The sequence below is a fragment of the Rutilus rutilus genome (genome assembly GCF_951802725.1).
Source record: "Rutilus rutilus genome assembly, chromosome: 25".
Taxonomy (NCBI): Eukaryota; Metazoa; Chordata; class Actinopteri; order Cypriniformes; family Leuciscidae; genus Rutilus; species Rutilus rutilus.
In genome coordinates this window covers 25,364,755-25,391,711 of record NC_140229.1, presented here as the reverse complement: position 1 = coordinate 25,391,711, position 26,957 = coordinate 25,364,755, and the positions used below count along the sequence as shown (strand labels likewise).

At 42.8% G+C, this 26,957-nt stretch overlaps 1 protein-coding gene and 1 long non-coding RNA gene across 2 annotated transcripts in view; one reads left to right on the top strand and one right to left on the bottom strand.

The window, feature by feature from the left end:
* Positions 1 to 25,623, bottom strand: part of LOC311285180 (interferon-induced protein 44-like) — a 31,405-nt gene extending 5,782 nt beyond the window's left edge. Inside the window, exons 1-2 of the mRNA XM_084400703.1 lie at positions 25,401 to 25,623; positions 18,827 to 19,034 (exon numbers count right to left, since the gene is read on the bottom strand). The gene's annotated coding sequence lies outside the window, so the exon portion shown is untranslated. The remainder of the gene's footprint in view (positions 1 to 18,826; positions 19,035 to 25,400) is intronic.
* Positions 5,286 to 6,388, top strand: LOC311285182. Its single transcript, XR_014626315.1, has 3 exons — positions 5,286 to 5,785; positions 5,884 to 5,946; positions 6,078 to 6,388. It is a non-coding gene; the product is annotated as an uncharacterized lncRNA (long non-coding RNA).
* Positions 25,624 to 26,957: the final 1,334 nt, after the last annotated feature.

Sequence of the window (26,957 nt, the reverse complement as noted above, 5' to 3'; positions counted from 1 at the left end):
CAAAGTGACAAAAGTAATTTTCTGATAAATCATTGTACACGGATGCACTATACTTTGTTGTATGCACAGATTTTAAGGGTCACTTATAGAAAGATGTTTTCTTGTCTTTGTTTCGTGGCATTTTTTATTTAATAACATACATTTCAACATACAAACACACATTCTCAACTCTTGTAAATGTTTTCTTTAGCTGTAGATTAGGTGGTGCAGGCAACACCTGCGATAGCTGTGAGATAGACATACGCAAGACATTTCTACCAGCTGACGACATTCTAGGAAACCATAGTTGTTTTTCAAAGTTTGTTTTTCAAAGTGTAAGGAAAATAGACACGCTGCAATATTGAGAATGGTGATGTTAAAAATTGGTAAACAATTTCAAAACAGTGTGTTTCAGAAGAAATGCAAACAAAATCAAAGATGCATTAAAAACAAAGGTGTCCAAAATGTTACATGCTAATATTTGGTCTTGCTGTCGGTATGCTCCGGTGAAAACTTTGTGACTTGTGTGAACTTTGATGAGGCAGAGAACACTAGCACTGTTAAACATGCGGTTCAATAACAATATTCAATATAAGCAAGAATCCAACTCTAATGCAACTGAGCTTGTTTCACATATAACTGTTGATAGGTAGATATAATAGTTCAATCATTTATCTAACAATTGAAAATTAAGATATGTTAAAACATTTTGGCATTCTGCTGATGAGGCCAAAAACTGCTTACCACACGTTTTCATAAAAAGAACAATAATTATTAAGACATAAAACACAAAGTCTGTTTTCTGGATCAGGCCTAAAAAAAAAAAAACCCTAAAACTCTGGTGTCAAAAGTATTGGTGTGGACAGAATAAAAAATTAATCATCCCACAGTTCATGTAAAAATACCACTTATCACCTGTAATTCGTTTGCTTAACTGTTGTTTATCGACATACACACTGTGTATCTATGACTGTGCTGTGAAATGCACATCTTTAAGTATAATAGTTAGACTAGTTTGAAGTGTAATAGTTTTATAGGTAACAGAAAAACAGCAATACTCATCTTTCATGTCGATGTTTTGTAGACATAGCAAAAAGATGTTCTAAAAGAAATATGATTTGTTTAGTCTTAAACACTCTCATGTATAAGGACTGTCATTTAATTCTCTTTATGCTATATTTGTTCATGTTTTTCATGAATTCCTATATGAACATGTTTGACCACGTGTAACGGTGGTCGCCGCCCTAACTTAAATAATTATTTTAAAGAAAAAAACTTCGGGCGCCAGACAGGATTAAACCTGTCAAAAATTAACTTAACCCAGGATAGCACGAAATGTAACCACCTGTTACACAACAAATAATAATAATCCAAGAAAAAAGGTCATTTCACAAGGGATATTTATTCTTCCACATATGCTCAAAATCACAATCACTCAGAAAAAACGGAAAGGACAAAAAAAAAAAAAAAAAAAAAAAAAATGAAGTTCACACTAGCGGTCTCTGGTCTTCGAGATCCGAACCCCGTGCCGGAAACCGACCGCGTCACGCTAATCCACGTTCGCAGATTCGTGTCCACATTCATTCACAAAAAATGTCCATAAGAAAAGAAAAGAGAGAACAAAGAAAACATTGGATAAACATCTCATTAAGTAAATCACCAACATTAAATCAACAGCAACAATAATTTTAACGGGCAACAACAATTATAAACAAAACACTAAGCACACAGAAGGTGCGAATACGAAAGCTATGCGAGTGGGTGCGTGCGTGCGTATATTGCAGTGTGTGTAATGGCGGCGCAGAGGTACTGACCACGTTTGCAGGTATTGAAGGCACCAATGAGTATCGCGGGTCAACAGACACCAGATAGGTGGATAAGCGTTTTTTTGCCTTGTCTTCAGGACAGCTCACGACAGTTGGTCTGGAAATGCAATGCTTCAGTCACGCACCAGACATAAGTTACACGTGAAACAGCTGATTGACACGCAGCCGTCTTTCCACCGTAAACCATCACTCATACGGGCAACCCTCATGTGCAAACAAACGGATGACGCTTCTGATTCAGGTATGACACACTCCCTTTAAATACAACTTCCTTCCGTCGTTAATTGACACACTCCACCCAAAATCACGCTAAAATGAAAGTGAAAGTAAACAATGTTGTGGGACAGATTCTCTTGTTTGCCACACTCTCCCCCCCTAGAAGAAAACAACCTATGGTTGTTTAGAAGAGAGAAAATGCAGATTAAAATCCTAGAAAATCTTCGTCATCAGAGGATTCTTGAAATATATCCAGGAGTTTTTTCTTTTCTTGTATCTCCAATTCCTCAGCCGTTGGATAACACATTTTTATGTTACAAACGTGAGCTGTACGTACGTCTTCTCCAGTGTCTTCAAGGGCTATTTGATAGTTCAACGGACCCAGCTGCTTGATAATGCGGTAAGGACCTTTCCATTTTTGGGCTAGTTTTGCACTAAATTTACGCTGTGCATTAGACTGTGGAAAGTTACGCAACCATACTCGATCCTTGCTTTTGAATGTTACATCTCTCCTATTTTTGTTATAGTTCCTTAGTTGTCTCATTTTGGCTCTCTTGCTGTTTTCTTTGGCTTGAGTTTGCAGATGATGAAGATGATGAACTACATCATACGAGGCAGTGTCTGGGGTTAGATTAGGCCCAGAGAGTATTTTGTCCATTGGACTTTGGAGTTTCCTACCCAGCTGGAGTTCTGCTGGGGTTAATCCAGTGGTCTCTTGAACGGCTGAATTAAGAGCGAATCTGAATTCTGGTAAGAACTGGTCCCACCTCTGATGGTTGTCGTCCACATAGGCCGCCATCATGCTCTTGAGATTTCGATTAACTCTTTCTGTCATGTTGGTTTGGGGGTGATAGGCTGTAGTTAATTTGGGAGTAACACCCCAGTTCTCACATAACTCTCTGAAAACAGATGAAACAAACTGAGCGCCTCTGTCTGAGAGAACGAAGTCTGGTACGCCCCACCGTGTCAGGATGTCTTTTCTGAAGATGGAGGCAACATTCTTTGCTGTGGCACTCCGAATGGGGAACAACTCAACCCATCGGGAATAATAATCAACAAAGACCAGCAGGTATTCATTTTGATTTGGGCTACGTGGCAACGGACCCATGAGGTCGACTCCCAGCATTTGGTTTGGGCGGCTTGTTGTGATTTGCTGTAGTTTTCCAGCAGGCTTCCGGTTATCACTTTTCAGAGTTTGACATTTTACACAGGTCCTCACATGCTGTTTCACCGCTGACCACATTCCTGGCCAAAATGCTACTTCCTGAAGTCGCTTATAGGTCTTGTAGATTCCTCCATGGCCACAGATGGGAGTGGAGTGATAGTACTGGAGAAGGGTGGATCTGAGACTGCTGGGGATGTAGATTCTGTAATGTAGTTGGTTATTTGTCAGGTATGTTTTGTGATACAATTTGTCCTCAATTATTTCGTACTGGTCAATCAGACTCGCACAGTTATCTGCAACTGCTTGCAATAATTTTGTAACTTCGGGGTCTTTGTGCTGTTCGTCCCACAGGACAACATCTGATACAGGCAGTGCTGGGTCTTTTCCGCTGGTGTACAAGTTACATCCTGGGGTAACCGAAGACCTGGATAGAGCATCCAGAGCTACATTTAGCTTCCCTTTTCGGTACTCAATAACGAAATCGAATTTCTGCAATCGCAGAACCCAACGAATGAGGCGGCTGGTGGTTTTCGTGGAGTTCATGACCCATTGCAGCGCAGCATGATCGGTAACAACTGTAAAAAGCTTGTGCTCCAAGTAATGTTGCCACTTTTCCAGGGCCCAGATGACTGCAAGACATTCCTTCTCCGTTGCAGTATAATTGAGCTCGGCCCCAGTTAAGGTTCGGCTTGCATAGGCTATAACCTCCTCTCTGCCTACGTCCCTACGTTGTGCTAATATGGCACCCAGGCCGATGTCACTGGCATCGGTGTAAACAATGAATGGCCGCTGAAGATCGGGATGGCCCAGAATGGGAGGTGAGGTGAGGTGAGACTTAAGCTGGTCAAAAGCTTGCTGACACGGAATTGACCATTGAAAACTATGTCCCTTCTTTTTCAGTGCATTGAGGGGTTCAGTAATCTTGGAAAAATTCGGAACGAAACGGTGATACCACCCTGCTAACCCGAGGAACCGCTGAACTTCCTTCAAGTTCGTAGGCACAGGGTAGGCATGAATGGCTTCAGTCTTACATGGGTCTGCTGAAATGCCCTTGACACTTACAACATGTCCTAGGAAAGTGAGCTCTTGAAGACAAAATTGACTTTTCTTCAAGTTTATGGTGAGACCAGCAGTTTCTAGTCTATGGAGGACAGTCTGGAGGTCGTGGAAATGCTGGGTTATTGAAGGCAAGTACACAATGATGTCATCGATGTACACAAAGCATATTTTTCTCCTTAGTTCTCCCAGAACTGTCTCCATGAGCCTCTGAAAAGTTGCGGGAGCATTTTTGAGCCCAAACGGCATAACATTAAATTGATAGAGACCTGCAGGAGTGATGAAGGCTGTCTTGGTTTTGCTGTTGGGGTCCATGGTCACCTGCCAATATCCACTGTTTAGATCAATCGTTGAGAAGATGGCTGCCCCAGAGAGTGATTCCAGAATTTCTGTTATATTGGGAAGAGGGTAAGCGTCACTTTCTGTTACAGAATTAACTTTTCTATAATCCACACAAAATCTAAATTTGCCGTCTTTTTTGGGTACTAAGACCACCGGTGATGCCCAACCAGAGTGGGATGGTTCAACTATTCCTTGCCTCAACATCTCATCAAGTTGCTCCTCCAGGGCAAGTTGCTTGAGGGGAGACAAACGGTATGGCCGTTGTTTAATGGGGACTTGGCTGGTGGCATAGATGCTGTGTTGGAGAACCTCAGTACGTCCAGTACGGAGAGTACACACCTGAGGGCTTTCGTTCAGGATTTGGAGTAACTGTAGCTTATCATCAAAGGGTAAATGAGCAGCGTCTACAGCATTTTTTATCAATGTCTGTTCGTCAATACCATCCGGGTGTTGAATTTGCAATGGTGATGATGGAGGGGGCACAGAAGTTAATAAGGAAAGGTTTTGTGTGGCTTCATTAAGTTGACATCTCTCTTTTTGGGGACTTACATTTGGCACACTTGGATTTCCTGGTTGAAAGGGGTACTCTTTTGAAGGATCCAGCTTGAAGGAGTATTTTTGATCAATGACATTGAGTTGCAGCCCACTGAAGAAAATAAAGTCCAACCCCAACACTACAGCATAGGCTAGAGCTTGGGATGAAAGTACAGCAGTAGGTAAGGTAAAGGCTTGGTCATGTAAATTAATTGTGGTATTCAGCCATCCTAATGGAGTCTCTGCTTTTCCATTTGCCAGATAAAGAGGACCACGGCACCACGGTTGCAGCTGGTCCGGGGATGTAAGCTGCCTCATGAGATTCTCATTGATGAGTGTGTAGCTTGCACCAGTGTCCACAATGGCTTTACCTGACCAGGCATCGATACAAAGGGGAACAACTAGTTGTTGAGGTATCGCTACACGTTCATTAGAGCTTGTAGATGAGGAGGAGGTTTTCTTGGTTGCTGATTGTGACTTATGACTTCTTGTTGCTGCAACAGAGTTGTTGGACGGATGACCACCTGACTTGGGGTGATAAGGTTGTTTGCCGCTGGTGGAATACTGTGGACCAGATGTCTGAGGTGACTGGGGAGAGGTATAGTGTGGACATTTTCCTGGTGGATGCTGTCCTCTACATCTCCAACACTGAACTGGGATTTTCTCAGTAGGTTGGTTTGAGGAGGGTCTTTGTGATGTGGCTTGATGCTTAGGGCCCATTCGACCACAATCATAACGAAGCTGTTGCTCATAATCTTTTTCCAGTTGATGTCCTAATTTTACCAGCTCTTCCACAGTATTCACTCGGCTACGCAATTGGCTGGCAAGGTACGGCTTGATATTCTTAAGTATCATCTTCACAATCTCACCCTCTGTAAAATCTGCCTTCCATCTTTTACAGAGAGCTCTGTAAGAAAACGCAAAGTCTCTAATAGATTCTGTGTCTCTTTGAATCCTAGTACGGACACGTTCAGCCAGTTCGTCCTCATAATCCTCAGAAAGGAAAGCAGATAGAAATGCAGTCTCAAACTCATTCCAAGTGGTTATGGTGGACCGTCTGACTTCCCACCAGTCACGTGCTGTTCCGTACAAGACAGTTCGGAAGGTAGCCAGGATGTCTGCATCTGTCAGGGGATGTATAGCCAAAAAATCCTGACATTTGGTTAAGTACAATAGGGGGTCTGCATCGTCTGAAGGCCTTCCAAATGTGGGGAAAGTTAATTTAATATGGTCACTTTTAACCACAGATGTTAAAGGAGGGGTTGAAGAAGTTGAAGGAGTCACTGGAGCAGCAGGAGATGGCTGGGATAAAGTACTGGTTGTGTTGGGATCTGGTGGTGTCAATACACTTAACTTTTGTTGATCTGCATTTTTTTTGACACTTTGAAATCCTTTCTCCACTTCACTTTTCAACTCTTTGAAACCGGTGAGACATTGATCAGTTTGAGTAACACATTGTTGGAGTTGTGAAGTTATCTTATTATGGCTTGTTTGGAAAGTGTTTTGAACAGCTTTGATGTCCTGCTGAACCTCTGCTTGGAGTTGATCAACCATGAATCGTAGTTCGGACACCAAGGTAGATTCCACCTTCTGGAGTTCTTCCGTGATCATTAACTTCATCGCTTTAGTCAGGTTATCTGCTTCAGTTTCCTCTTGTTGCTTAGTGGTAGTAAACAGGGTTAAAACTTGTTTTTTGTTATCCTCCACTTTTGCAGCAAGATCAGCAATCTGGCTCTGGTGATGAGAAGAGGTATCTCTCACTTCCTGGGTAAGTTCATTCACTCTCCTTTCTTGCCTTGCCATCAAGTCAAACAAGGTATCCCAGTTCCCTTGTACCCGAGCAGTGACTTCTTGTATTTCCCTTCCAGGAGTTGGTAGAATGTTAGGCAGGTCATGTTGTGCTACTGAAGAAGGAGTTCCACCTTCAGATGAGGTGCAAAGTTGCATGTTATCCACTTGTGGTGCCCAGGTGAGAGTTTGCACTGGCGTGCTCCCAGCCAGAACAGGAGTGGACATGTGCACACGGGCTCCAGGATGAACAGGACTGAGTGGAGTGGGGGTGTGGTAGAACACAGGAGAACATGGAGGTGGTACCAGAGGCATCCACGGTCGCAGTGCAGGCGGCCATACTGGAGTTGAGATGTCTGGTGGAGGCTCAATTTCCACAAAAGTAGTTTGGGAAGGAGGGGTATGCGCCATGATTGCTGTGATTGAGTGTAAGAATGTTGAGTGTGAAAAACAATAAATATCAGTAAATGAGATGTGTGTCAGTTTGTTTGTCCCTGAAATATTTCTACTAAACAACAAAATACAATTTTTCACAACTGTTCAATCAGTATTATCTCAAAAACACTAAGTAAATCAAAAACAATAAGTATTCAAAGTAATTCACCTTCACTTATTTCAATTATTCAAACAATTATCAATTACTGTGACACCTTAGAGATAACAACTCTAATTGCTCATTTAGCGTTCACAGTTTATACACACACACACAAAAAAAATTTTTCACAAGCATAAACAATTTACCAGATTAATTCAGACAATTCCATTGTTTCACCAATTTTCCATCAAAAAATAAATAAAGTTTACGAATCACAATGTTTCAGAGTTTTTTTTTTTTTCCTCTCAAGTGTTCAATAGTTCAAGCAGGTTTCAAGTCAGGTCCCTGTTCGGGCGCCACTCTGATCACGGTGGTCGCCGCCCTAACTTAAATAATTATTTTAAAGAAAAAAACTTCGGGCGCCAGACAGGATTAAACCTGTCAAAAATTAACTTAACCCAGGATAGCACGAAATGTAACCACCTGTTACACAACAAATAATAATAATCCAAGAAAAAAGGTCATTTCACAAGGGATATTTATTCTTCCACATATGCTCAAAATCACAATCACTCAGAAAAAACGGAAAGGACAAAAAAAAAAAAAAAAAAAAAAAATGAAGTTCACACTAGCGGTCTCTGGTCTTCGAGATCCGAACCCCGTGCCGGAAACCGACCGCGTCACGCTAATCCACGTTCGCAGATTCGTGTCCACATTCATTCACAAAAAAATGTCCATAAGAAAAGAAAAGAGAGAACAAAGAAAACATTGGATAAACATCTCATTAAGTAAATCACCAACATTAAATCAACAGCAACAATAATTTTAACGGGCAACAACAATTATAAACAAAACACTAAGCACACAGAAGGTGCGAATACGAAAGCTATGCGAGTGGGTGCGTGCGTGCGTATATTGCAGTGTGTGTAATGGCGGCGCAGAGGTACTGACCACGTTTGCAGGTATTGAAGGCACCAATGAGTATCGCGGGTCAACAGACACCAGATAGGTGGATAAGCGTTTTTTTGCCTTGTCTTCAGGACAGCTCACGACAGTTGGTCTGGAAATGCAATGCTTCAGTCACGCACCAGACATAAGTTACACGTGAAACAGCTGATTGACACGCAGCCGTCTTTCCACCGTAAAGCCTGTTTTATACTTCTGCGTCGAACTGCCGCCGTAGCTACGTCGTAGGCTGTGTGTAGCGCGCGTACCCTTCGGCGTACCCTGACGTGCACCTCTCCAAAAATGTAACAACGCGTCAATTCTACGCGGACACAAGCGCTGTGATTGGTCTGCCAGAACCCCTCCCTCGGGGTTTCATGCTCCCCAGGTGCGCGTCAACGCGGACAGCGACACAGAAGTATAAATAAAAACCAACACGTTGCCTACGGCGTATAGGCTCCGGCGTATGTCCGACGCAGAAGTATAATGAGGCCTTAAACCATCACTCATACGGGCAACCCTCATGTGCAAACAAACGGATGACGCTTCTGATTCAGGTATGACACACTCCCTTTAAATACAACTTCCTTCCGTCGTTAATTGACACACTCCACCCAAAATCACGCTAAAATGAAAGTGAAAGTAAACAATGTTGTGGGACAGATTCTCTTGTTTGCCACACACGCTCAGAGACTATAGTTTTTGCAAACTGTACAAAAAGAAACAAGATGTAAACAACGTAATCGACTTGTATATAAAATGTCAATTACAATAATTCAAAACTGATCACAAGTGGCTTTTCTGTATTTGGTTTAAATGACTCATGTTACATTTATTTTTTAGCATGTTGACCTCTAGAATTTACTTTTGTGCAATTTTATCTGCAGGTTTTACCGGAGTGTGGAACTTTGTTTAACAGCCTCAAGCTTTAATGAATATGCATCTCTCAGTGCAATAGTCAGATGTGATTCTGTTGTAAAAGTTTAAGTGTAAAACAGCATGCACTTACTTTTCGTGTTAATACTTTGTGTGATTCCACATCACAGATAGAGGGAAAGTTGTACTAAACGAAGTATCAATTTAGTCAAACATTCTCAAACAGAAAGACTATCACTTAAATTCTTAATTGTCACTTATTCCTATAAACACTGAATGTTGACAGCTTTCAAAGAAATGTCGTCACCTAAAACACATACAGTCCAACATACAAAATGTGAGGAGTGACATCTGCTATCTGAACAAGATTACACAATCTAGTGGAGTAATAAAACCATAATTTGCTAACTTTTGTGTATTTATTATAAACTGTGCTTTTCAACCCTGCCTTCTTAGTGATTTGGTCTTTTTGGTCTTTTGAATCTACATGGGTGTTTTGGACATATGTGATTCCTGTTTAAAGATGATGTTTTAAAGTTAGTCCATAGGCTTTACAAGAGTGTGGAACTTTGCATCACTACGATGTGACAAAATATGTTGCCTTGTAAAATTACACCCAAAGATTTAAGCACAACTATTTACACACATACTAAGTAGGAGAATATCTAACTGTATATTGTAGATTGTGAACATTCCATTAGCTGTTTATTTGGGGTCAGAGAACATCCTTAGCTCATTCATCTCTTTAATTTTGTGCTGGATGTTGAATTGTTAGTAAAAAAAATAAAGATATTAGTTAATAACAAACAAACAATTTTTTTAAAGCATAACATTAATAAATTACAGTTTGAAAATGACTTCCATAATATTTTCTTTTAGTAAAGCTATGCCTGGATCACCCAAGTTTTCAAGTTGGATCACCCAAGTTTTCACCCAAAAAAGTTTTGCGTTTGTGGATTGAGACCTTGCAAAGATTACACCAATATTACACCACTGCTTTTTCTTAAAAACATTGTGTCAGGCATATTTGGTAGCATGATTCTCTTGTTTTCATCGTGTTATAACTCCATATTTATCAGGCTGATAAAAGTAGCATGAATCTTTGTAGAAATAAGAAAAGTACATTTATAAAACAAAAAGGACCAGTTAATGGCATTGTGTCAGAACACAACAGGTATGAAGATATGTTTGGTTTTAACTTTTTATTCTAACTTTAAAGCTAGATTATCCTTTGAAAAGTGTAATACAGTATTTGATTTTGGGGAAATCTGAAAAACTACCTTACACATACAATGCCTCAATACCTCAGAATCTGTCAATTCACCAATTGACCTAAGCCGTTGACCATCTTTAATGGTGTCGTGTGTTGAACTGTTTGGAGTAAAAACACTGCATCAGACATATCATATAACATATTTTTTACTTTATACTTGCTAGTAAATGAATTGAAATTGAACCTTTGTAGAAATAAGAAAAGTACATTTTATAAAAGAAAAAGTACCAATTAATGACATTGTGTCAGAATACAGAAAATATGCTTTTAAATTTGTTTTCAAACTTAAAAGCAAGATTATCCTTTGAAAAAGTGTAATACAAATCGTATAGAGTATTTTTTGGGGGGGAACGCTGGAAACTAGTGTCATTTAGCCTAATCTTTGGTTTTTAAGGGAAATTAAATATTCTCTCCTCTAGTTGAGTGGGCTTTTATCAGAAGAGACGAAGGCAAGTTGCGCGCCTCGTAAGCTGAGGAAATAGCCTCTACTATCCATCTGCTGATAGTTTGTTTAGAAGCAGGAGAACCCTTCTTAGGGGACCCAAAACACACAAGCACCTGGTCCTACTTCCTCCAGCCCGAGGACCTGTGTACGTAGACCTCCAGAGCTTGGACTGGCATAATAGATGTAGCTTAGCTTGATCAGCCGACACATTCGGTGGAGGATGGAATTCCTGCAAGATTACAGACCGTGCTACATTTGTAGGCACCTTAGGCACATAACCGGGTCTAGGGTGGAGAATGGCTCTCAGTCTGCCAGGAGCGAACTCGAGGCAAGAGGGAGCAACAGATAGCACCTGCAGGTCCCCAACTCTTTTTAGGGACGTAATAGCTAGCAGGAAGGCTACCTTCAGGGTTACATATTTCTCGGACATTTCGTCCAAAGGATCGAAAGGTGCCAGCGATAACCCTTCGAGAACCATTGTCAGATCCCACGTGGGGACCCTGGTCTGGACGACATGCCTCATCCTCCTAGCTCCACGAAGGAAACGTATTATTAGTGGGTGTCTCCCAAAAGTGCCCACCCCTAGAGGTGTGTGGAAGGTAGCTATGGCCGCCACATAGACCTTAAGCGTAGATGGGGAGAGCCCGTCAGAGAAGCGACTCTGGAGGAACTCCAGCACTGAAGCCACTGGGCAGTTAACTGGGTCCAACTGATGTTCTCTGCACCATAAATCAAATACATTCCATTTTAATGCATACAGTTTCCTTGTGGAGGGGGCTCTATAGTTTAAGATGGCCTCAACATCCTCAGTTGAAAGACCAGGATTTACGAGTGTGTCCCCCCTTAGGAGCCAGACCCACAGCTTCCACAGCTCCGGCCGAGGGTGATATATTGTGCCCTCGGCCTGAGACAGAAGGTCCCTCCTGATAGGAATTTGCCATGGGGGGCCTGCTAGGAGAGCTATTATGTCTGAAAACCATACTTGGGGTGGCCAGTATGAGGCTACTAGGAGCAAGCTGATCCCATGCTGCCGGACCCTTTCTAGAACCCCTGGGAGCAGAGCGATCGGGGGAAATGCGTACAGACGTTGCCTCGGCCACGCCTGCACACATCCCTCCATGACCGCTCCCCTGACCGCTCCTGAGCCACCACTGCAGGGCCCTCATATACAGCAGGCCAAAACAGGTATTACGTTAGACGCTGCTGCTAGAAGACCCAGAACCCTTTGAAAATGTTTGACAGTAATGGCCTGGCCTAGCTTGATACTCATTACTGTGGTCAAGATGGTGTTTATATGAGCAGGACACAACTGTGCCCACATCGTAACTGATTCCCACACTACCCCCAGGAAAATAGCTCTCTGTAGAGGAATTAGTGAACTCTTCTTGACATTGAGTCTGAACCCTAAGCACCTCAGATGGTTCAGAACAACATCTTGATGTTGAACCACCATCTCCTCTGACTGTGCCAGAATGAGCCAGTCGTCGATGTAGTTGAGATTCCCTAAAGTCTCAGTGGAACTAGAGTGGTATCCATGTATTTCGTGAAGGTGCGAGGTGACAGTGCCAGGCCGAATGGAAGAACTCTGTATTCGTTCGGGTCACATGACGTCACTGTAGCTTTGCGCCGCCATCTTTACGACCGACGGTCTCAGTAATGCCTGCAATATGTTGTGCAGTTGGCTGCAACAACAGGCGAAAGAGGAACCCCGAACTGGTATTTTATTCTATACCAAAAGAAAAGGATAGAAGAGAGAATAATTTATTTAAAATAATCTAAATCTAATAAATAGTTTTATGAAGTTCATAGAGATTATTGTCTTCGTCACATGCACTTTAGATGTTATTTTGTGAAAGTAAAGTTAGCTCTGCAGACGATGCATAATCTCAGCCTTGAAATGCATATTATAGGACTAGTTCTTCCAAAAATGATAGTTCTGCCGTCATTTACTCACCTTCATGTGCAAATCCTTAAGGTTACTTTCCGTGGAAGACAAAGGGACATTTTTGAATATGTAATGGAGACTCTTCTTGTCGATGTAATGAAAGTGAATGAGTAACGTAGCCTACTGGGGGCTGTCACGCAAAAAAATTATAATAATAAAAGACAAAAAATATCACAAAAGTATCATAAAAGTGATCTAATACGACTCATCCGTTATATTAATATAGTTATTTATTCATATGATAGCTTTATGTGACGAACAAACTGCAATTTAAGTCGTTATATTATAATCACTGATTAGCTTTACCTCTTGATAGCTTTTAATCGCAGTCGAATCGTGAGTGAATCATCAAAAAAATTTGACTCGAAAGATTCATTCATTTTGATATGTGTGTATATTAAACCTTCTCTATAATTGAACATCTGTTCTTTCGGACAGATATGGCAGTCTTTTATGATCTTCGGATTAGATTCATAGATTCATTCATGACATCGCCCCGACTCTCATGAACGCGTTAAGTCTCTATGACTTAAGTATTTCTATATATATCATGGAAGGCCAATTGGGGCAAGTCTGGGGCAGATAATAATGGACAAAAGAAAACTGGGGGTAAAAAATAAGGATCAGAGCCATTTTCTCTGTCTCTCTCTCTCATTCAAATGGGCAGTTTGGGCGGCCATACCGGGCGAGATCGGTCGTAAATATGGCAGCGTTCTATTTGGTAGTGACGTAGGTGGCATCTATGAATTGATACGCTTTTCCCCCGAAAGCGAACCTCAGAAACTTCCTGTGCTGGGGAAGGATGGATATGTGGAAGTACGCGTCTTTTAGGTCTATCATGACAAACCAGTCCTCAGACCTGATCTGACTCACGATAATAGGTATGCTTAGCATTTTGAACCTGAATCTCCTCAGAGAATGGTTCAATACCCTGAGATCTATTATAGGACATAATCCCCCATCCTTTTTGGTAACTATGAAGTCCTGGCTGTAGAACCCGGCTTCCTTCTCTTGTGGAGGAACCTGCTCCATGGCTTCCTTTGCTAAAAGGGACTGAACTTCTTCTTCCATGACCCGACCCTGCTCGGGTCTGACAAGCGTGTGCACAACCCAGCTGAATTTCGGTGGACGATACTCGAACTGAATTCTGTACCCCTTTTCCACTGTGCACAGGACCCACTGAGATATATTTTGAAGACCTTACCAGGTGTCTAGATATTCTACTAGGTAATATTTCTCGTCAAGGGTGGAAGAAGCCGCAGAGCGGGCTTCCGACCCGTGCATGGGACCAATGGAGATGGCTGCTGAATGCTGAGAAAGGGCTGAAGCCGTCTCAACATCATCTGCCAGCTCCATTTGCAATCCCCATGTGTGCAGGCGTCGCACTGCCTTGACAGACGCGGGACCTGACCCACGGGGAGTGCGAGCCTGGCCTGATTCATCGAACAGGCTCATGCGGGAGCGGAGCGTTCTCAGGGGCATTAGATCGCAGTTTGCACAGACAGCGCCCTCACAGTTTTCTGTGCAGTTTTCTGTGATGGTCGGGTTTAGGTGTACGGGATATAATATGCAGTTACAGTACAGAAATCATTATTGCTATGGAAAGCCTCCCATAAAAATTTAAACCCAACATGGACAAAAATGCTGATTAAATCTTTTCATATAAATGAGATTTAAGACGACTAAGTACAGTTTTTTCTTTAAAATGTTCAACAATCTAAAGTTTTTGAACAGACGTTGTTTAATAAAAATGTTACTTTAGGTCACCGTTAAACAAAATTATTACAGTAATCTTCTAAAGGATAAATAGAAAATACGAATGTATTAAAACTTTAAAGGTTTAATTTAAACAGTATTTTCATTTTAAAAGATCATTAATCTTTTACGATTATAATGTGAAATAAATTTAGCGTGAACAAAACTTTCGCTCTGGAAAAGGCGTTAGCAGACTTACATTACATATGCTGTGACATGATGCACAGAGGCTCATCTGGTCTGTCACCCTATATCCTGAAGCTAACATTATTGTCAAGTAACGTATTTCACTGAAGATACGCTGGCGATTAGAAGTACCTTATAAGCAGCTGGGGACAGCCTGAGGCTTCACAGTTTCTAAATGTTTTCATTGTTGCTCGCTCTCTCTCTCTCTCTCTCTCTCTCTCTCTCTCTCTCTCTCTCTGAAGATAGGCCTATGTGGTGATTTTCTCACAGATACAACTTAAGGAATTATTGAACATTTCACATGTCTGAGATGACTTGTGACACTTCAAATTTCGAATTATTTTACATACCCCTGATAAATAAAACATACTTTAAGTTCAAGTTAAGTTTTTCCACAGACCATCGATGTAGAATATTTGTTTTTATTAAGACTTTAAATAATTCAATGAATTTAATTTAAAACATCTTTTATTTTTAAAAGATCTAATTTAAACTTTTAACTATAAATAACTTTTAAGATTATACTTTATAAATCTAAAAATAAATTCAACAAAACATTCAAAATGTCTCATCCTGATCGCTGAACACACACTCCCCTCTGGCTCAGAGACTGACAGACGGTGCTGTGAGAGGGAAACACTCTTTAAAACTCATTGCATTTTTGTAAACCCATTCATACGTTGTATGGACATCTATGTGTTAGGAGCTGCTTCTTCAACTCTCTAAAAATGTAAAATGATGTATTTTTATTTTTGTTTATCTAAAACTAAAATAATTTGATAAGTAAATTTAGAAAAGGTGTTCATTTTTAAATTGAACGATATAATCATTTCATTTCTATTCTTTTAAAAGAACAGAATGTTTATTCAACTTTTTCAACTGTAGGTAGTGTGAAATCTTGTCTATAAAAAGAATTGTGTTTCTATTTGTTCTCTGGGTCTGGGCTGAAGCCCCTCCCTCTGCACCTGTTAATTGTTTCCTGATTAACTATTGGGTATTAATTGACTGCATGTCTGTTGTTGATTCATTATGAGCATTGAGAATAGCTGGATGGCTGAAACGTCTGCTCTTGCTAATAATTGATCAAAAATAATTGATTATTTTTGCTAAAGACTTTGTCTAGTTTTTTCAGAGTGCGAACCTTCTACAGTCTCTACTATATTTCATTGGTTTTCACGCACCTGTACTTACAACTAGCCTTCATCTGAGCGCAACAATACTTCCTTGTCTTCAGTGTGACATCTTGTGAAATATATGTTTGTTTGTGTGTGTGTGTGTGTGTGCGTGTGTGTGCGTGTGTGTGTCTGTGTGTGTGCGTATGTTTCATCCTCATGATATGTTCTGTTCAATTTTAATTTCATTATTGGAAAACCTTTTTTTTCTCACTTCCACTGTCCCCAGCAATCCCCCTGTGCTCTGGAATGTGAAGGGTGAGAGGGAGCTGATGCTTGCATGTCAGAGCTCTAAAATAACCCTCATGACTTCCATTATAACATGTCAAAGTTCAATGAAACAGGGACAAACGGAAACAGAATTATCAAAGTATCAAACTAAAAGTCAACAGAAACATAATTGTGACAACTATGGGTCAACTAGAGATTTTTATTTCACTGAGAAAATAAAAACTTGTTACATTGTATGGTTTTTTTTTTTTTTTTTTTACTGTAATAGTATGGAAGGCATTTTCTGCCAAATTTAAATAAATAAATAAAATGATTAAAATGAAAAGTAAAACCAGATTAACGATTTCATTACAGCAAACTGTACGCAAAATATGTGACAAAATTGAGAATGAAATTAAATGATTTCATTTTCATGGTGACAGTGCATCATCCCTGTCAAATTGAAAAATAAAATGCAATTGGTGATTTCACATTTCATTTTCACTACAGTCTCGAGGCAAGACTGCCAATATTAAAATGAAAAGCCAAACGTGAAAAAGAAACTACAAATACAGTTTTTACAAAGCTCTTTATTAACGCTCACGCAATAATAGTGACACAATTCAAATTCAAATGTAAATTTTAGTTGTCATTTTAATTCCTCTTTTATTTCACAGTTTTCATTTTCGTTTTCATTTTCAAAGATGATCTGCATGCAAATTCTATGTTAATGAGTGGGTGTGGCTTATTCAAGAAACGGTGCTAGAGACACGCCTTCTGTAAAGCGAAGTCGTCAACGTCCCGTGTGCATGAGTTGAATGTGTGAAACGAAATTATGTGATTATATTGTAATTGAGACAACGAGATATGGCGAAATCTGTTAGTGAGCTTTTGCGGGAAGCTGCCGCAGCATTAGAACGTGGAAACAACCAGCCTGACCAGCATGCGTCAAACCCTCGGCCCACTGCAGTTCCTCGGCCTGAGTCGCGGGCATCTTCAGTTGCCAGAGAAACTGTTCAGAGTAGGTATCCGGTAGGCCATGTTAGTTATGATGTTAGACTAGACCATAATCGATGAGGTTCATTCATGTATTAGGCTGTTTCTACAACAATTATAGCCAGACATTAATACCCGCTAGCTTTAACCGAGGACCTCGGCCAATGTTTCATATTCGCGTCGTGCCTTCAGCCGTGACTTATTCAGATACAGCACTAGCCTAGAGTACCTTATTGCTTTTATAAAACGGTTACCACGCAATACAAATATTAAACCCGAAAAATATGTATCTATGCAACTTTCATGAAGTAAAATCACTAAAAGCCAAAAGAAAAGAAAAAAAGCGAGTGTAACTGCATTTACAGTAGGCTAGATATAGCATTTTCCTTCAGGTCAGTCCTATATTCATAATAAAAAATCTGGTTGAATGTCCGGTGTGATATCTTGAACTTTTAACAGTTAAGGGGTTGTCAGAGCCTATAGTCATGTCAGTTGCATCTTTCTTCTCCGTGATCAGGTTTGAGTCATTTCAAAAGTCTTCTCTACTGACTGACTCACTCATTAAGACAGTCTTTGTCTCCATCTAATGGAGAAATAATGTAACTTCTTCTGTTGCTGTTTATGGTCAGGGACTATTTTTTTCCAGCGGAAGGAAATATATACTGGCTATAATTGTTTTAGAAATTGTGTTACTAAGACTTTTGTACACCCAAATAGTTGAATTTCCAAAACAGCCTAATACATGAATGAACCTCATCGATTATGGTCTAGTCTAACATCATAACTAACATGGCCTACCGGATACCTACTCTGAACAGTTTCTCTGGCAACTGAAGATGCCCGCGACTCAGGCCGAGGAACTGCAGTGGGCCGAGGGTTTGACGCATGCTGGTCAGGCTGGTTGTTTCCACGTTCTAATGCTGCGGCAGCTTCCCGCAAAAGCTCACTAACAGATTTTGCCATATCTCGTCGTCTCGATTACAATATAATCACATTTAAATAATTTCGTTTCACACATTCAACTCATGCACACGGGACGTCAACGACTTCGCTTTACAGAAGGCATGTCTCTAGCGCCGTTACTTGAATAAGCCACACCCACTCTTAACATAGAATTTGCATGCAGATCGTCTTTGAAAATGAAAACGAAAATGAAAACTGAAATAAAAGAGGAATTAAAATGACAAATAAAATTTACATTTGAATTTGAATTGTGTCACTATTATTGCGTGAGCGTTAATAAAGAGCTTTGTAAAAACTGTATTTGTAGTTCCTTTTTCACGTTTGGCTTTTCATTTTAATATTGGCAGTCTTGCCTCGAGACTGTAGTGAAAATGAAATGTGAAATCACCAATTGCATTTTATTTTTCAATTTTACAGGGATGATGCACTGTCACCGTGAAAATGAAATCATTTAATTTCATTCTCAATTTTGTCACATATTTTGCGTACAGTTTGCTGTAATGAAATCGTTAATCTGGTTTTAATTTTAATTTTAATTATTTCATTTATTTATTTAAATTTGGCAGAAAATGCCTTCCATATTATATATGTGCAATATTATTTAAAAAATAATACTTACTTTTTTTGTACAACCGTGAATAGTAGTGCTACTACTTGAATAAGCTATTGCACTACTTGTGATCCGTCCTTGGAAAACGCTGTTGACAGAATTAATAAAACTGGACTTCCCTCCTCCAACTTGTCCAGCTACAAGGATCCTGATGTCTTTTACATCTGGATTACTCACAGAGAACTCTTCTAGGCGTTTCTTTAGCACTTCTTTTTGTCTATGCAAGTACAAGAAACAAAATACTTTGAAGAAAGGAACTTCAGAAAAACAACAGGTTACTGTTCGTAACCCCGGTTCTCTGAAACATCGAGTGGAGAGATCCACCTATGGGAAGGGCATCCGCACCTGACCTCTGCAGAAGCATCCAATTGCACCAAGTCTGGCCTGACAGACAGAAGCGCGTGTCCAATGCCCGGTAAGGGACCCGCCCCTTACCAAGTGTATAAAACACTAACACGCGCTATCTTACCTCAGTGAGCATATTCGCTTCTCGTGCAGCAAGCGGGGCAAACTTGGTGGATCTCTCCACTCGATGTTTCAGAGAACCGGAGTTACGAACAGTAACCTATTGTTCTTTTTCATCATCTCGTGTTCGAGATCCACCTATGGGAGATATGGTCAGCTCCCCGATTGCCCAATACACTACAATGAGGCCCTGAAGCCAGAGGACGGTCACCTGGAAAGGCGGTGCATGACACGTCACGAGGAACCCACCACACACAGTGAGGAAGACACATAGCAACAAAGAGTAACATGTGGTAACATGCATTCATGAATAAACCTGACCACACTCATAATGGTGAGTAAATGGTGCCAGGTGCAGGTTAGAAACATGCTTAGTGAATTTAAAATTACTGGACTAAGCAGCCCAGGCTAAATTAGGGGTAGAGGGCCTAAGAGCACAAAGCTACAAAGAGCCAACACCCAAGACAGAACGAGCTACTGGACTTCTGGTGACATCGAGCCGGTAGTATCTGACAAACGTATGGGGAGAGGCCCAGCTTGCAGCGGCACATATGTCCTGCAAAGAGACTCCTTAAACAGAGCCCAAGAGGCAGCCATACCTCTAGTGGAGTGAGCTCTGATGCCCTCAGGCGGCTGCACTCCCTTAGATTCATATGCCAAAGATATAGCTTCCACAAGCCAATGAGAAAGGCGTTGCTTGGAAATGGGGTTCCCTGAGTACGGGGGGCCCCAAGACATGAAAAGCTGGTCGCTTTTTTGAAACGAGCTGGTCCTGTCTAAGTACACCCGCAGGGCACGAACAGGACACAAAGCATTCAACCTCTGATCCTCTGTGGAGGAGAAAGGAGCTGGGTGAAACGCAGAAAGCTCAATCACCTCACACGTGAATGCAGGGAAGCATTTTGGCATAAAGGCCGGGTTGGGCCTGAGAAAAACCTTATCTCCACTGAGAGAGAATTTAGTGCACGAGGGATGAACAGAAAGTGCATGGAAATCACTGACACGCTTGGCAGATGCCAAGGCCAGGAGCAGAGCTGTCTTGAAAGACAAATTCTTCAGGGAAATACTTCCCAGGGGCTCAAACGGCTGTTGAGACATTGCCTCCAGCACCATGGAGAGGTCCCACTCAGGAACTACTCACCTGGGGACTGGAAGAGACCAGCGCCCTTCATAAATCTACAAATAAGAGGATGTTGCCCCACCGTAGCGCTGTCGAACCCCACATGACCTTATTAGTGGCAAAGGATCTTCCCTTATCCATAAAGTCCTGCAGAAAGCATGCTCCTGCTCTCACAGGCCAAGCCCAGAGGGCCACCCTGTCTGGGTGCGGGTGGTAGATTTCCCCATTCGCTTGGGACAGAAGGTCTGTGCGAAGTGGGAGGGGCCACGGCTGGGCATACAGCAGAGGGATAATCTCTGAGAGCCACGGTGCCCTGGGCCACCTGGGAGCTATCAAAATCATGGTCAAGCTCCGTTCCCTCACCCTGGGCGTTATGAGGCAAAGGGGAGGAAATGCGTAGAGCAGCACGTTGGGCCACGGATGGGCCAGTGCGTCCACGCCGAGGGGGGCGTCCTCGTCCCGTAGCGAGAAGAACGTAGGACAATGGGCGTTTTCGCACGAGGCGAAGAGATCTACAGTTGCCTGGCTGAACCTCCTCCACAGTAGCCCCACAATCAGAGGGTGGAGGCGCCAGTCCCTGTAGAGAGGGTTTCCCCTTGACAAGAGGTCTGCGCCCCTGTTCAGTATGCCTAGGACATGGGTCGCCCGTAACGACAGAAAGTGCCGCCTACTCCATACTAACAGCCTGTGAGCGAGAGCATGCAGCTTGGAGGAGCGCATCCCCCCCTGGCGGTTGAATATGCTACAGCTGTCGTGTTGTCGCAGTGCACCAGCACATGATGCCCCTGCAAGCGGGGCAGAAAGTGATTCAGAGCTTTCCACACAGTGAGGAGCTCTAAATAATTTATATGGGCTGAGTGAAGTGTGCTTGGCCACACACCATTCACTGTTCTGCCCTCTCCATCCTGTTAAGGACGCGTCTGTCATTACTACTTTCCGCAGTATAATCGCCCCGAGAGGGGTCCCATGCGCGTAAAACTCCGCGTTTCTCCAGTGGCGCAGCGCTACTGTGCACGAGCGCGTCACTGTGACAGAGCGGCGGAGATCGCGTAAAGGGCTGAGATGAAGAGATAAAACCCACTTCATGAAAGCCCTCATTCTCAGAAGGCCCAAAGGCAGGACGTGTATAGCCGCAGCCATAAGACCCTGTAGCCTGAGACATGCGCGATAATGTACTCTCGCTCCTTTTCTGAATTGTGAGAGGCAATTCATTAAGGAGAGAACGCGCTCTTGTGAGAGACGTGCGCGCATTGTAACCGAATTCAGCTCCAGACCCAGAAAAATAACTCTCTGCTCGGGAGTGAAATTGCTCTTGCTCACGTTCACTTTGAAGCCGAGCGCTGTGATGTGAGCAATTACACGAGCAGTGTTTTGCATGACAGTCTCTCTCGAATCGGCTATAATCAACCAATCGTCTATGTAAGTCAGGATTTTGAGCCCCGCTAATCTCAGCGGCGCTAACCCTGACAGAACACACACAGACAGAACACTCTTGGGCTAGACCAAATGGAGGCTAGAGTGCTAGACCAAATGGAAGTACTGTGAACTCGTAACATATGCCTTGGAAGGCGAAACGAAGAAACTTCCTGTGTGGAGGATAAATGCTTATGTGGAAAAAAGCATCTTTCAGATCGATCGATGTGAACCAATCGTTCTGTTTTACTGCACGAGAGAGAACGTTGTGGGTTAACATTCTGAAATTGTATTTCCTTAAATGTTTGTTCAACACTCTGAGATCCAGAATAGGACGAAGTGAACCGTCCTTCTTTGGAATCAGGAAATAACGGGAGTAAAAACCCTGGTGACATTGATGCGGAGGCACCACTTGCACCGCCCCCTTCTTGAGAAGAGAAGAGATCTCGTTTTTCAGAATGTGAGCGGAGCTTTCTTCTGTGTGAGAAAAGATAACTCTGCTGAAACGTGGAGGTTTTCTGGCAAACTGAAGTCTGTAGCCCTTCATTATGGTGCGAATCACCCATTCTGGAGACGACACAGACTGCCAGGCTGTCACGTGTGCCGTGAGAGAAGCCACCCTCACCGGAGAGTTGCCTAGGGCTGGCAATACAACCGGATCGTTCATTTGTGATACAATGGCGCCATCTAGTGGACAACTTAGGGGCGACATGTAGGATTTCTGACAAACAACAGCACTCGGCAGAGCTTTTGCTCTCAGTGTTTGATATTTTTGTTGTTTTTGTTTTTTTTTTATATTTGAAACACACACAGGGGTTTGAACCTTTATTGAATGTGTGAGAGGTGGTTTGTTTAAACTGTGAAATGACCGTGGTTGAGCACTTTTCAACAGTGGTAGGGCACTTTTCGACAGTGAATTTCCCTCCAGTTCGAAAACTGGAAGCTGGGAGGGGAAATTTTTTATGGACCACACCTGAACTTGTGGCATGTCCATGTTGAACTGAGGTTGGGCACCCGAACTAGGGAAAAGGGGCCCTCGAGTTGAGAACTTCCTCTTCTTGGGTGAAGAGGGGGAAGAACTCAAACTTGTGTCCAATGGGCTGGTCGCCCGAAAACCTGGACCGAGAAGCCCCTGGAGCTGAACATCAGGTAGGCCGCTTCCTCTTCCCGTCCGACGGGGTAGAGTTGGTGGGCTTTTTGGCTGCGGCCGCAGCGAAAGACATTTTACCCCAGGGCTTAGGAGGATGGTTGGGCTGCTGGCTAGGCTGCTGGCTGGGTTGCCTGCTGTGAGCCTTGGGTCTGGCTGTGTTATGGTACGGCCGTCCCGTGGCCGGGGCCTGAGGGGGCCGTGAGGGGGGCTGATGTGGAGTGGCCTTACTAGGCAGGCACAGTTTAAACGCCTCATCCTCCTTCTTCTTATCATCGCACCGCTGTTGCATAAGGGCAACAGCAGGGTCAAAAAGAGCCTGGCCTGGTTCCACTGGGGCTCCTGCTATGCGTCTTTTCTCGCTGTCGGGCAGACCAGAGAGATTGAGCCAGAGGGCGCGTTCACCCACAACAGACAGGGCCATAGAACGTCCGCCGGCCTGAACAGCCTGGCGGGTGTTGCGAAGGACCAGGTCGTTCACGGTAACGATCTCATTCCACAGCGTCGGCGATGACACGCCTTTCTCCAAATGTGAACTCATGTCCTCCAAAAGCTCAGCCTGGTAGGCCAAGAGGAGGGAGGAAACATTTAGAGCCCGTACCGCGAGGGCTGAGGCCTTGTACTTTATTAGGAAGGACTGGCTTAAGAGGGGCCAGTAACCCTCCCTGCGAGTGGTTAAGGTGTCTGGCAATCGAGGGCTCGATGGTGGGAGGGTCGCCCATGCCACACGCTGCCATATCCTTAACCTCCAGACCCGCCAAACCGTGCTTGAGATCTAGCGGGTCTCTCCAATAGTGACGCATGTGCTTAGCGCACGCGGGGAGGACAGGCATGAGCTGCTTCCTAGGACTGGGAGGGGGGCCTAGGAGTTTGCCATCATACACATCCCTCTCTTGGTCGGCGGCATTCTGGAGGGCCGGCCATTCAATGCCGAGACGAGCGGCCGCTCACTCACACACCTCGAGAAGGACCGCGTGCGGCAGTGTAGCCGAGCCGCTAACCGGGGGAGCTTGGGCGGACGGGATGGTTTCCTCGTCGTCCGAGCCATCAAGTATAGCGGGGTCCTCGTCCTCGCCTGAGCCGGGTGGCTCATAGTCGAGCGAGGAAATACCGGGAAGGATTTCCTCGAGTAAGCCCTCGTTAGACAGGTCAGCCCAACTGAGAGCAGACTTGGAGGTCCCCGGAGCTGCAACGCTTTCACCTACTCCAACATCCGAGTCGTATTGTTCGTCCGTGTTTTGGGTGGACGCAACCTTAAGTCTACGTCGAAGAAGCTTCCTAGGCAGAGTGAGGCAATGGCTGCAGTTCTCAGGAAGTGAAAGCGCTTCTTCCGCATGCTTCAATCCCATGCATACCACGCAAAAAGGATGGGTATCCCTCGCGGCAATGAGTGAACCGCAGGCGGCAGGGCATGCACGCGACTGCGAGTCTGACGCGTTAGCGGGACCGGAGAGCTTGTGATCCATGGGAGAGGTGAAAGCTAAGAAAACAGGCGGGCAGCCTGAGCAAATCCAGATAGCGACCGTGGGTGGCTTGCAACCAGAAATATATCACAACTAACCTTAACCATCTGACAATCACGCCTGGCGGAGGCTGATCGAAACAGATATTTCCTCCTGTTGACTGTGGTGAAGTCAGCGAAAACCGTAGAGCTGCGAAGCAAAGAGGTCGCAAGAAGCGAATAACAACTGAGGTAAGATAGCGCGTGTTAGTTTTTTATACACTTGGTAAGGGGCGGGTCCCTTACCGGGCTTTGGACACGTGCTTCTGTTTGTCAGGCCAGACTTGGTGCAATTGGATGCTTTTGCAGAGGTCAGGTGCGGATGCCCTTCCCATAGGTGGATCTCGAACACAAAGAGAACTGAAAGAGATCTCGAACACAAAGAGAACTGCTGATTTGTCATATATCGCACATTCAAGTCTCATTTGGTCACACCTTTATTTAGATATTTATTTAGCCAAGGACTTAGTGTGTTTGGCAATATAAAAAGAATAAGCTCTTACTGAAATCTTTAAAACAGTACATTATGTTGGTAAACAATATAGAGACAGAGTGTATTTAGGCTACGCCCACACCGGGGGGGAAAACAAATCAACAGTCTCCATTGACTTTGCATTGTGAGAGGCTGCCTCCTTGTCATTTTATGACTAAAAAAGTCATTTTTTATGACTAAAAAACAAAACAATGTCTAAAAGCTGCTATGTGACAAGGTGTACAGCAAACAAGCTAAATAACCCAGAAATACATTTTTATAAGCTGTCGACCCCAAAAAACGGTTGGGGACATAAAAGTGGATCAACTGAGACAGAGCGCAACTAGTTCTCAAACTACTCTGAGAACTACGCCCACTGGAACGCGACATGATATTTTAAAAAATGCTACAGCTTAGCTTACATAAATATAATATATAAAACTGACATTTGGATATTTGACTTACCAGTGACAAAATGTTTACTGCACACGTAGACATACTGAGTGTCAGGATCCCACAATTTAATACCCATTCTTCCTCCTGATGCTTCACGTCTTATTGCCTGTATCCACTTTTGTCTCCTTAAAGGCTGGCTTTTACGGTTCGGAAGCTTATACATTTTTTTTTAGCTTGTTTGCTGTACACCTTGTCACACAGCAGCTTTTAGGCATTTTTCTGTCTTTTGTTATAAGTCATAAATGACAAGGAGGCAGCGTCTCGCAATGCAAAGTCAATGGAGCCCGTTGGATTGTGTTTATATAGCCTACTGTTCCTTTTTCACTTTCACTTTCAATTTTACACACAATACTGGGAACACATTTAAATGCATATTGAATTAATTGCTTTACCACATAATTTATTTTGTAAAAGCAGAATACTTAAAGGCATTTTGTTTTAATTAATCTAAAATTAATTGTCTGATATACATCATCAGTACAACGTGAAATATTATAAAGTCCTAACAGGATGGAAAGAGTTAAAATCAATGTAATGCCAGCCTACATCTCCAGGAAACAGGAACTAAAAGTGATTTGAAAGTGCTGTATCATTCTAGGGAGGGGGAGCCAAGATAGCACAGGCAAAAACCTACAGAATATTTTTTTCTCAAAACAAACATTTGGGTTAATTATTATATTTAATACTTGATTATGTATAAACAGAGATTGGAGACAAAAAAAAAGAAAAGAAAAAAGAACAAGATAAAGTTTCATGGTAAGGTGTTGGGCCACCACGTGCCACTTAAACAGCTTCAGTGCACTTTGCCATCAATTCACCAAGTCTCTGTAGCTCTACTACATGATTCAAATATCGTTTTTTTTTTTTTTTTTTTTTTTTCTTCAAAATTTAGTCCTTTTTGCCATTTTGATAATGGTAGTAGAGAGTGCTACCACCATCATCAAAATACCAAAATATCCCATAGGTGTTCAATTGGGTTGAGATCTGGTGACTGAAGGTCATTGTGATAATTTTCATATTGATGCCAGCAGCCACATCACCCTGTAGCCCAAGACTGGTTGTCCACTGAAGCTTAGCAGGGTTGAGCCTAGTTAGTACCTGGATTGGAGACCTCCTGGGAAAACTAGGGCTGGATCCCAAATGGCACACTTCATGTGGACTCGCGGTCTTGTGGCCTTAAATTGTGCGTGCTCGCCAAGTGTATGAGTCCGTAGGGTGTCCCATTTGGCATTTCAGTGCTCAGAAGTGTGCTTGTGAGCGCCGCCTTTCTGTCTGTCGGATGAGATGTGCCAGATAGCATGGTGACATTGATACAATGTTGAGTTTTGATCCAAACCATAATTTTGGTTGAGATTGACATTTCAATATTTAAAGTGTGTTGGATCAGCATTGACATTTTTTTATGAAAGTCAACAGCACACATGGGTGGAGACTGGGGCCGTCGCTAGTGGGGTGAAAGGTGGTGACAATTATAGGGGCCCCTGCTGCCCAGGGGGGAAAACCACAAAAACATGCAATTTGGTTAAATATTTTTTTCCAAATATCTGCTTCTCTTAACTCCCTAAA